Below are 12,672 nucleotides of genomic sequence, written 5' to 3'. Positions count from 1 at the left end.
GCAAAAGCCAGTCCTGCCCCCCGACCCTTTTATTTTGCCTTTACAGCAAGAAGAGGTTTGTCCAAACACTGTCCCGGAGGCAAATTCTTCATTCTATGTTCGTCCCCTCCTTCCATGTGTTAGGTTTCCCATCCATCATCCACACCAGTGAAAGCAGATCTGTGGATGTGCCGCTACTCACTGAATGTTCACACAGAAGTTCGTCTGAGTAGAAATGAAGCATTTTGAGATCCCAGTGAATGTACATGTCTGACCTGCTTAGCTTAGCAGTAAAATAATGGCTATGATAGCTGCCAGCACAGCAGCTTCACTTGCAGTGTAGTAGGCATGCTGGGTTCTTCCAGGCTGAGGCACCATCCGCACTGCGGAGCCCGCCACTGGTATTTCACAGAATCACAGAATCGTATAGGTTGGAAAAAACCTTTAAGATCATTGAGTCCAACCGTAAACCTAACACTACCAAGACCACCACTACACCATGTCCCTAAGCACCTCATCCAAACATCTTTTAAATACCTCCAGGGATGGCGACTCAACCACTTCCCTGGGCAGCCTGTTCCAATGCTTGATAACCCTTTCAGTGAAGTAAAATTTCCTAATATCCAGTCTAGACCTCCCCTGGCGCAACTTGAGGCCATTTCCTCTCATCCTATCAAAGGATCATTTAGTTATCATTCCCTTGCTGTTTCATGAACCAGAAAAGAGTCTAGCTCACTTTTTTATGACTGGGTTGGTCATATAGAATTCTACCTCTTTGCATTTGTAAAACCTCCTCACTTCTAGCCCTTTCATTGAATTTTTGTCAGCTCCAGGCTCTTCAAGTGTCCTCATGCTTCTGGATGAGGAAATGCCTACCTGAGCCTCCTTTTCTGATTTGCTTCACACTTATTTCCCTGCCTCCGTTGTCGATCACAAAGTGGGATTCAAAGCATCTGGTGCCATCCAACAACATTTTAGTCTTAATACTTAGGTTATATAGCTCTGCAAGCTGTACTTGCACTTATGGCAGAACACGATCCCCTGCTGTTCCCCTGGACCAGTCTGTGGTCTATCAGAAGGGGGTGTCCTGCTTTAGGGTTGCTGTGAGATGTCGTATCCCTCTGTGATGTAATTTTGAAGGGAGAGGTGTTAGGTCTTACGGAGAACCTGAATTTTGAGCACTCTGAGGGTAGTGACAGTGCAGCAAGGCTCCTGTCTAGCCCTCTGAGGTGGCACAACCAGCTGTTGTTGAATTCAGGTCTGACTGTGTGCCTGGACTCACCTTAATAGCTGCACTTCCACCTGGCCTGTGTGCAGGGAGTTGATGGTGCTATGACTTCATGGGCACCAGGGTCTGCTTTCAGGGTCTCTGACTCTGGTTTTGGGAACTTCTGTTTCTTTGCTGAGGGGTTGAGCCCTTGTTTCAGAAAACACGGGTCTTGTCGTGACCCTCTCAATACTCTACTACCCTGGCAAAAGGGACCCTAATGTCAACACCGACGTTAGACAGGGTCCTGCATAGCGCTGCAGGGGAGAAGTGTTTTCCTGCTGCTGACCTTTTGGAGCCTGACTCTTCGCGTACTGTTGGTTTAAGTGCTGGTCTTCAACAAATACCTGGAGAAAGCCAGCGGTTTGGATCCATTACTGGAAACAATCTGTAGATGGTCATGCAAATTGTTTTGTTGCTACACTTATTAAATATTTAATTATCTGCTTTGGAACATTATCACTGGACCTGCCCTCTGCTTCTCCTACCTGCTGAGGGCAGAGGAAGAGAATAAAACAAAATACTCTGATCCTTCCAGGAAATACACATCTGAAGTTGATGGTCTTACAGGGATGCTGACCAGCTGTTTGTTTATTATTTCTCTGGAAATCTTTGTCTTGTTTCCAATAAAACACTTTCTGTCATAGGTTCACTAGGTTCCGCTAAGACTGGGGCACTGTTTTTCATTTGTATTCTCTGTTTCCTGGCCAAACATTGCATTACAGCCAGAGAAAGCTTGCAAGAATGTAGCAGCGTATTGGGATGGAAAATAAACATTCTAGGGATATTGCAAGTATTTCCAAAGCAAGCAATACACCCTCAGCAGGGTCAGAATTAAAGTTCATCTGAAAAGGAACACAAACACATGATGGTTTGAGACAGCAGAAATAAGATTTCTTATACAAAGCACTCTGCGTTGTGAGGCAGGGGAGCTTCTGCTTACAACATGACAAGAGGTGATGGCCCATATTAAGTTATATCTGCCATGTAGCACTTCTGTCTGCATATATCAGCTGCGGCGACGTGTCCACTCAGCCATTCTGCCTTTGCCTCATTGGTAAAATATGTTTAATTAAGACATTAAACCCAATGAGAAATGGATGTTTCTGACGTGGCTAACTACTGATGTGCTGTCAGTGGAGTGTGTATGTGTGGAGAATCAGATATTTTAAGGACAAAACATTCCCCCTCCCCCCCCCCCGCCCCCGAGAATTTCTGCCTTAGCTGACAAAAATCCTTTCACATCAAACTGCATTATTTTGGATGACCTATTGCCTGTTTCTCACTCAATGCTTTGATACAATGTGATACACCAGATCTTAAAGAAATACTTGTATCCGTTATGTTTATGTAAGCTGTTAAAACCAATATAGTTACCAGGGAACACACAAGCTAAGCTTATATAAAGTATCTGCTAATACAGTTACCAGCGTGGCAACAGCAACTCGGAATTTGGTGCTCTTTCCACATGCTTGTCGGTGATGACTTACATTTTTTCCCTAGGAATCAGCTATCCATCCATGTGCTGTTCCATAAATTGGGTTTCCAGAAATAAAGTCACTTTCTAAAGGTTATGCAAGATCTGCTGTAGAGAAAATGCATGTGCGTGCATTGCTGTTTATGAAAAACCGCTTTGATTTTTTTTTTCCTCCAAAATTCTTTTTTTTCGGTATTGCAAATGAAATCCAGAAATGCGAAGGAATTACGGAGAAGGGGAAATTGTGTGAAATTCGGCTTTGGAGGACATAATTATGCTGTGTTTAAAGATGATTCTCGTAGGTGGAGAGCCGGGCGCTGGGTTTCCTGGGCAGGCAGGGCAGGAGCTGCCCCGCTGACGACTCTGCCCCAGGCGGGATGGCTCCGGGGGCACCGTTAGCAACAGTTTGTTCCCTATGAAATCACAAGACGCGATGTTCAGCTCGTCAGCCTGGAAATTCCCAGTCAACCCCAGCTAGAAGAGGCAAGAGACAAGCGTGTCGGTGGGGCAAATCGAAGCAAGAGAGGGCAGAGCTTCTGAATGGCACGGTAGGGTCTTACTAAGCCCGCCTCAAACGCCCCGCAAAGGCTCATTACGCATTTTAAAGATTTTTAACATCCCTTCTTCCCGTAGGTGAGGAACAGCGAGGCGTGCAGCGATTCCCCTTTCGCTCCGCCCGCGGGGCGACGCCGGGGCGGGGGCCGGGAACCGCGGGGTGGCGCTGCCGCACCGGGAGAGCCGGGGCGCCCGGGCCGGGCGGGAGGGAGCCCCCCGCCGCCGCCGCCGCCTCGTCCGCCTCGTCCGCCTCGTCCTCCTCCCCCTCCCCCTCCTCCTCCTCCTCCTCCTCCTCCTCCTCCTCTTCCTCCTCTCCCCTCTCCCCCTCCTCCCCCGCAGCTATAATCCCCGCGGCGTTTTAAGCAAGAAAAAGACGAGGGCAAAGCGGGGATTTCTTCTTTTTACAGAAACACCGTCGGGAGAAGCCGGCTGCGTTTCATCTTCTAGAAGAGTTATAGTACAAGATTAAATAAGTCCTGACATTTTCAGACTTGTGAAGTCCTGTAAACACACAGTGAACTTTTTTTCTTTTTTTTTTTTTTTTTAATTTATGGGCAAAGAGGGTTTCTCCCCACCGTTGTAACAAGTAGACATTTAGTTTGAAGGAACGTTTGAAATGGCATTTGAAGATTTCGTGGAGTAACTGTAGCACATCTGAAGTGATCTGGGTAAATTCATCCTCCCTTCCGCTAGTCGTATTGTCTTTAATTCAAAGGGAATTAAGAAGGTTCTGTCTCAGAGTTTTAACAATTACAAATTATACATAAAACCAGAAAAAAACCCTATAAATTGCAAATAAGGATAAAAGCAGAGAATTCATTAGTCTGGATAGCTATGAACTTCATAAATGGAAAAGAAATATTTGAAGTATATTGGGCAGAAACTACCTACTTTTCTTTTTTAGCTAACCCAAAACGTTTCATAAAAAAATATCGGCAATATACTCCGATGGTAATCTCAGATAAGCAGGGGATTCTCTCCAGTTATATTTTCAAGTGTCTCTAAATGGTCTGGTCATTGCTGAAGGCTTTTCAGGCAATTCCAGCACCCACGGCACCCAAACTAAGGTTTTGTATCTGCCTGTAAAGGAGGCTGAAAGCAGTCGCTCAAGGTGTAACAAAGGCAACAACCACCTTGAGATGCTCATTTACAGTTACATGGCTCCATACGCTATTCATGACAAAAGCAAAAAAAAAAAAAAAGGAAAAAAAAAGAAGAAAAAAGAGGAGTGTTAAGGGATTAGAAATCAATGCTTAAGATCCTGTTATGTACAGCTGGATTCCCATCCACCATTTCTGGTAAAGGTCTCCTATATGTTCAGATAGGTCTGTCAAAGCTTTCTAGCTAGAAACAACTACCTTATTTCTGAAAGCGACACCAAGACCCTGGTGTGAAAAGGAAAACGAAACCCTAACCCAGAATGAAAGTAACAAGTCCACATATTATCATCAACAATATTGTCTGTAGTCAAAATGCACTGGGATGAAATGAGCACATCTGCTTTATATCAACAGGCATTTTGGGTAGCATCTTCACATGCAAAATGTCTCTAAACTCATAGCCCTGTACCACACAGACAGTAAGAGTTTTATTGCACAGTAGTCAGAGCTTTGACTGTGCTATTACTGAACACAGCCCTGCCAACATAGGTCTTACCTATTCACAGGTCATATGCATGTTTATCTATAGTCTGTTTATGCCACTGACTGTAAAAAAAGAGGGCAAAAAAGGGCAGATGAAATAATTTTCTCTTCAGAAGCTTCTTAGGAGGCACAAGATGGGCAAAATGGGTGTTTATCCTCAAATGTTCTTCAGTCCCCCATGCAGATGCCAGGTTTTGCACCAAGGAACCGAAGAGGGAGTGTTGAAGAAAAGAGGAGATGAAGTGCACAGCTCTAGGCTTTTTCATTGCTTTCCAGAGCTCCAAAGGGACCAGGGGAAATAGGATATAAACTGGCTGTTCTGACTTAAGCTGGTGATCAGGCAGGGACCAGGTGGCCCTTGTATGTCTTAACCAAAAATATCACTTACAATAACCTTAATCCTTATTTTTCCCCTGAGTACTAGGGATGGGGAGCAGAGCTGAGGCCAGTCTTTCAAATCAGCCACACTAATACTACAGGGAAGTGGGAACACCAGCTTTTCTCCCAGATATATGAACCACCAAGTGTCCCTCAGTCCCTGTTCAATTTTTAGGTAGTATTACTTCTTCCTCTCCACTTCTTACCCCAACTGTGCAGTGCATGAATCTGATTTATACTGAAGAACCTGGTAAGACTTCAAGCTAGAATAGAAGGTAGTCTCCTGTCAAAAGTCAAGCAATGATAAAAAGAACAGTATTACCTTTCGACTGAATTTGGAACAATTATCCATACAAAAGAAATGAGGCTGTAAATTTGATCTGTTTTGCTCTGTAATAAGCATGGGTTTAGGGTTTTGTTGTTGGTGGTGTTGTTTTGGTTTTGTTTTGACTATAATAAGGGAAGATTATACCAGTTTGCAAATATGGAAGTCATACACACGTTCGTAGTTCCCTGGTTGTCCTGAAGCCTTTCCGAAAAGTAGCTTCAGATACAGAATGTCACAGATCTCTAAAACAAGGCTGACTTAAGTGCTAAGATGCAAGAAGAGTTGACTGCTCTTTGAGTTTCTTTAGAGCTTTTGCACGATTTGCACACTTACTGCACGGCCTTTGTCCCTGTTGTTGTGTTGATTTATTCTCATCCCCTTTACTATCAGACCACTTCAGTAGCAGCACTTCCTCAGAACAGTCCCCAACAATTAGCTCCAACAGGGAAAATTCCTTGAGCTCCTCCATAATAAGCATTCACAAATGTAATACTTTCAAGCTTTTCTGCTGTAGACTTGTCCTTCTATAGCGGTCTTTTTACATGTCAGTAATATATTGGCCCCATCAACTTGCTGGCAAACTTCCTGCTTCTGATGTATTTGAAAAGAAAGTTTTTATTGTTAGATTTTGCACACTTACTCCTCAGAATCTTTTTTGGCCAGCTTTATTATGGCTTCACATTTAGCTTGCCAGAAGTTTTATTATCTTTTCTAGGTTCTTCATTTGGACTTCCACTTATTGAAGGATGTCTTTTTTACTTCTAATAACCTCCTTAGTCTGCTTTTAGCCATACTGGTTTCCCTTCTCATCCCCAATTCTCTTAGACTTCAGGAGTATTGGACCAGACTCCAAACACTCTCTCTGAAAATGCCAAAAGAAAAAGAAAAAATTACCTAACTTCTTGAAAGCTGCCAGACTTTTTTTTTTTTTAAATTAAGTTTGAAACTGAAAAGCATGCCCACCCTGTAGCAGAAAACCGAGGTTCAAAGTAACTTCCTCCCTCTTAGATCCCCCCTAAAATCATCATAGTTTTCCAGGATGAAAATAGAAGCATCTGAAAAGCTGATGGAGAATACATTTCATGTGGGGAACCCCAGGAGGCAGAAAGCTTTAGGTATGAGATTAAGTTCTTCAATATGCAAAACATCTACTTGCAGGTCTAAAAGGTTTAATCAGATCTTACGAAGTGATGCAAGTTCAAAGAATTTAACATGAGCATGTACTGCAGTGCTTGGGAAAAAATACTGTGATGTTGATAATGCAAGAAGCTCTGAAGTGAATAATTCTCAAAGCACATGCATTAAGCTGGCAAAGACTGTGCCCTTAAAACAGTGGTCGAGAGGGAATGTGTGATTTAGTAAATCAGTCAAGCAGTGAGCTTTCATCTTTGGAGCCCTGGTTTATAACTTACTTAAGGTGTTAATTACAAGTGTCTTGGGTATCCGTCCCTCACTTAATTAATCTCCACACTTACGTGAAGTGTGAATCCAGATCGTAACCAGAACCTCTTCTATCACAGACTGCCTCATCTGACTGGAAGAGAAGGAAAGCCACTTGGGGATCCCGATGCAGTGGAAAGACAACCCACACCTAAAGACTTACAAATACTTGTGCAAAAGACACGGTAAAAGATTTCACTATTTCACCCAGCAGTGATCTTCTGAGTCTGAGAATCCTGATCTAAACAGGGATCCTCAAAATTACCGCACAGTGTAACTTCCCATCAAAGAAGGTGTTGCAGGATTTAGTGCACATCTATTCTGCAGACTTTTCTTAGGAGGTTACATTAACTCATGCTGATTCATATGGTGGCTAGACCTGTATTGTTAACAAGTGACCTGTATTGTTAACCACAGTTTAAAGCTAGTGTGGATATCTATGTCATTGTCCTATGACTGTCGAGTAGACATGCCTTATGGTGTCTGATCCTTCATTGTGCAGTGGTGTTAAATTTCTGATTCAAAGAATGTTGTCCCTTGGAACTTCATTGATGAAAAGAAAAAGAAGCCGAAAGCATTAAGGAAGGTAATATGAAGATGAAAGAGAACAGAGACAGAGGAAGAACCAGGTACCAAAAAGAGAAATAGATCTTGGGGAGAAAAACACGAAAAGCGGCAGACATGTCAAAGGCAATTAGATTGATTTAAATGCTTCAAAACCTGGACTTTCCTCATAAAGTACATTAAATGGAGAAACACTAGCAAACACAGTTTGTTTCATTGCACTACACAAAGCACTTGCTAATTAAAAATAAATAAATCAAAACTTAGATTTCTGTGCACATCCTGGTCTTGTTGCTTGTGTAACTTGATTTTTAAAGATTTTTGATGTCTTCTAGTGATGAGTTCATATAGGATAAAGCATCAGTGGATTAAAAAAAAAAAGACAAAAAGCTTTTTAATTTACCATTGTTCTTTTCAACCAGCTGCAGCATGAACGTTCTTCATATGATTAGTTTTGCACGTGAGTTAAAGATATAATTCCATAATGCACTCATCAGGTTATGGCAGCTTCTATGTGTTGCATTTAAGCAATCTGTTTATTATTGAAAAGGTAGAGATGCACACACATTATTGCAGAGCATTATTAAACACTATAACAACATTTAAACATTAGATGGTAGTACTTGTTTTAGTTTTTTAAGATTTTTCTGGTTTAGTTATTCTGCCCATAGTCAATCTTAAATCAAGATTAGAGTTAACTGAGGCATTACAGGCTATGTCTGGGTCACTGCTTCAGTTTGGAAGCTCATTTGTGTCTACCTTCTAGAGTACTACAACACAACCGTGTTCAGAAGTTAAAATTTTGTAGATCAGGGACTGTTATATGGAATATCTGAATTCCCGCCTCCCCCCGCAAAGGACAAATGATATTTCTCAGATAGTACAATCTTTGTCTGCAGACTCGCTGAATCTGGCCCTACAGCTCCAGGTGACAGTCATTCTTGATGAATAATCACAGGTTTAACATCATCAGTCCAGCTTCACTTCTGCTCGATATTTGCACTGGCTAAAGTGTAGTTAAATAACTGAGTTAAATAGAAAATACTGCTATTGAATGAAACTATGAACAGCTTTATCATGAAAATTTTTTCCTGACTGTAACTGCATAAGTTTTACTGCTAACAGTGAAGCTATAGTTCTACTATTATTATTCTAGTAGAGGATAAAACAACTATTCCACTTTTTGAGCAGAACCAAATGTGTTACAGTGACATCTGTTTATAATTGTCAAAGGTCTGGCTTCGCAGCAAGTGCGAAATCACTGATAACTAACATACCTGCAAATTCCAGTCACCTTTTTTATATAGAAACAAGCTGGTCAATGATGGAGAAATCCAAAGTAGAAAAAAGGCAAGGGGTTTGGGAGGGCAGGGACCTGGCTAGAGTTCATCAGATAACCTAGAAGAAATTCCTTTTGCAGAAATACAATTATTATTAAAACACAGTAAAATATATATTTACCATATCACACTCAAGGCTGTTGAAAAAACCTTGGAAATGTACTGCTTAATAGCTTAACACTGGAATCCAAATAGATAGCGTCTCTTTTTATTTAATTTAAAACTTCTGATTTGGTGTTGATTTCCTAGCTTTTAGGGACTAGCTTTTGAGTTGTGAGCGCTTGAGAATGCTGGTGTTTTTATCTCCTTTTTTCTAGTCAAAGGTAACCAAAACCTAGCTTTCTATATCTAATTTCTTCTCATCATTGTAAATTGTGTGCATGCACACACATATAGAGGATCATAGCTTCATCTGGCTCATATGGATCCAAAGTGCTTCAGAGGAACAATTTGAAATGTCATTACCTTTAGGACTCTTTTTTGACCCAAAAATATAAAGTTCTAGCTGCGTTGTAAAATTACAAAGCTAAAGTGAATCTCAATTTTATTTTGCCTGGAACTCAATGGACAATCTTTGGTACAGAAATCAACCAGATGATCAATCAATCATGAATTCTTGGCTCTTGAGCCTCTTGTCGTTCATGAACAAGTCAAATGTGGCTCAAGCATGCAGGCAAAGTCACGCAACAACAGCTGTGTCATGGTGATGCCATACCCAGGGAGACGACGGAGCGATCTAATGGGGAGCGTTTTACTCAGTTCATCGGTTCATCCCCACCCTTGGAGAGGGAGGTGGCTTCTTCAGAGCCCTGCTGATACCTCCCACATGACAAAGCTTTTCTGGAGCGCTCTGCCCAGGTTTGGCTTTCTGCCTCTCAGTTCCTTCAAAATTTCCTAATGGTACTCCTCATATCAAGAAAGTTGTTTTCTCTGCCACTGGATATGTCTTCCATTTTGTTTTTGACCCCTGAGTCGAGTAAAAATCACGTATCAGCAGGGATCTTGCCTGACATGAAAAGGTGTTATGTCTGCAAAAAGCAGTAGTTCCTTAAGAAAAAAAAAAAAAAAAGACGCAGAATATACTAAAACTGTGTTTTCTGTGTGCCGTGACTTGAAGTGTGAAGACTTTGCCAGTCAGATTGCTATGGGGACTTAGAAGACACTATGGAATGAGTGGGACACAAGGAGATAAAATACTTTTATCACTTAATTGGGAAAGCTAACGTGACTTCCCGTTCTATATGGGGAAAACAAAAAGGAGCCACTCTTAAAAAATAAAAGCTTCATGCAAATGAGTAGGTGCTCAAAAAAAAAAGTGAGAATAATTTTTTTTCCACTTAAATAGATTATATTGAAATGTCACTCACCAAAATACAACATTTCAAATAGTTCATACGGTCCATCCAAAACATGGACAGAAATCCCACAGTCTTCAAAAATTTTTTTTTTTTCTTTTTTGAGTCTACATTTCTGCCTGCTTTGTTGGAGCACCATGAGGCAGGCAGAGGGGTGTAATACTGCAGGGAGTTCGGTAGGGGTGGCAGCTTAAGTAAGAGCCGTCAGTGATGCAAATAGTCTGACAGTCATTTCAATTGCGTTGCTTCCTGATGGGGATAGACATCTGATGGCCTTATTTCCAGATGAGAGCAACACCTATTTTAATAACCACGTCATTTTTCACCATCAGGCTACGAATATTGAATAAAAAATATTTCCTACAGTATTTCTTATCCTGGCCTTTTTTCCCTCCAAATGAAATTAAAAAGAAAATGAGGAAAAAGTCACAATTGCTTGTTCTACATTCCCATTTTCTAACTTTGTTGCTGCTGTTTTGCACAATGCTACAACTATCCAATGATCACAAGATCATCCTGGGTGGCAACTACCAGATTTCACATCTTTTGTTCCGCTCTAAATGCTTATCCTTAAGCTCTTAAGAGAGGCCCAGAAAGTAGTAACCACCACTGCTGTATCTGCCATGTTAAGCTCTTCTTTGGGGCTGTTTGTCAGAGTATAAAAGATGGTGTAAATTGTACTAGCCTGACACCGTAAGAAGTTTCAGTACAAATTAATCAGAAAAAATTACTTTCGTTCCTTTATCAGATTTGTAATCAGAGAAACCAGTGATTGCAGGAGCACAGGAACTGAGGTCCATGTTAATGCCCAGCTGCTGTCCCTTAAAAGTTATACTTAGGCAATGATGACAGTCTTGTTTTACCTGTACTATGCCACATGAATATATAAACGGAATAGGGTCATTGATATAGCATCCGCCAGGAACTACAAATATTTAGGATCTGGAATTATTCCTGCAGAATTCAATGGAAGTCTTACTGATGATTTTAATGAACATTGGAACAGGTTCAAGGACAGGGAAAGAAAAGGTTTTGTTCCTGTAAGTACCTCAGACCTACCTGACCTCCACTATAATGTTTTATTTTTTTCCAAGTGTTTAACAGGAACAAATATTTGTATAGGTGTTACACAATTGTGCTATGGGGAAATGTTGAATTACAAAATAAACTGCATTCCTGACAAATTGTAATTACTGCCCAGGAGAGTGAACACCAAGAAACTGCTTCCTCTCAGTTGTGGGAACCAGGCGTGTGCTGTGCACCTGATCAGAAAAAAAGAAATAAATCCCCCAAATAAAGAAAAATAAAATTCCCACAACCAGAGGACTCGCACAGACACCAACATGTTTGGGATTTCAGAGTTCTGTACAGATGTCAGACAGGGGACTGGGATAAGAGGGACCAGTGCCTGGTAATTACAGTTACATGAGCTGACATAAAGGAAATTTAAGATTAGAAACTCTCCCCCAAATCCAGAGGCCAGAAGTATACCTCCTATTTATCAGAAGTAATCCCTTTCACATCCATGATATGGCTCCAGATACACAAAACACATGCAAAGGACAGGATCTGGCCTCTTCATGTCTTGCTTTTTCCACAGTGCTGTATCACGAGTTTCAAAGATGTGTCACCATCACCTCAAAGTGTTAAAAAACCCCAACTATATGTCAAGCCTCAGAATTCCTGAGATATGCTAAAAAGTAGACTTAAAAATAATAAATGCTTAGCTCTTTTAATTTGCCCACCCCCTTTCACTGTATGTAAAGTTCACGTATTTCAGATTTTTCTCTAAAGCCACAAGTGCCAAAAATGTATTTCTTTTCCAATAAAAACTGAGATTCTCAGGTGAAAAGCAGATTGCAGTCCATATTATGAAATTCATGAAGCCAGAGGGCTCAGCAGTGGCAAGGTGAGAGACTCCAGTCAGATGACAGCAAGAGGTGGGTGGCCAGCCAGAGTTAGTGGGGGCTGATTCTTCTTAAAAGCCAGACAAAACTAAACCAGAGCCAGGGGTTTCATTGCATTGTAAGCACGACTCGAGATCACATTCATACCAGGTGTTCCTGCATCCTGCCATGCAGGCAGCACTGCTGCTGCCATTGATCCCTCAGCACATGCCCCCTCCTACCCCAACACGTATAATTCCCTTCACCTGGGCTCTCACCAGGCTGGCAGGGATCAGTGTGCTCTTCCCTGCACGTCCATAGTCCTCCCAGGGCCTGCCCACCTCCCTGGAGGGCGCAGGGTCTCTTTTCACAGAAATGGGAGCACAGAGTCACCATGTGGAGCCCCAAAGACCCTGCGATCACTCACACCCCCCCTTCCCCACCAAGCCTGGGGCTTACA

This window comes from Mycteria americana, chromosome 1 (assembly GCF_035582795.1).
Source record: "Mycteria americana isolate JAX WOST 10 ecotype Jacksonville Zoo and Gardens chromosome 1, USCA_MyAme_1.0, whole genome shotgun sequence".
Taxonomy (NCBI): Eukaryota; Metazoa; Chordata; class Aves; order Ciconiiformes; family Ciconiidae; genus Mycteria; species Mycteria americana.
Note: the sequence above shows the minus strand (reverse complement) of the source record.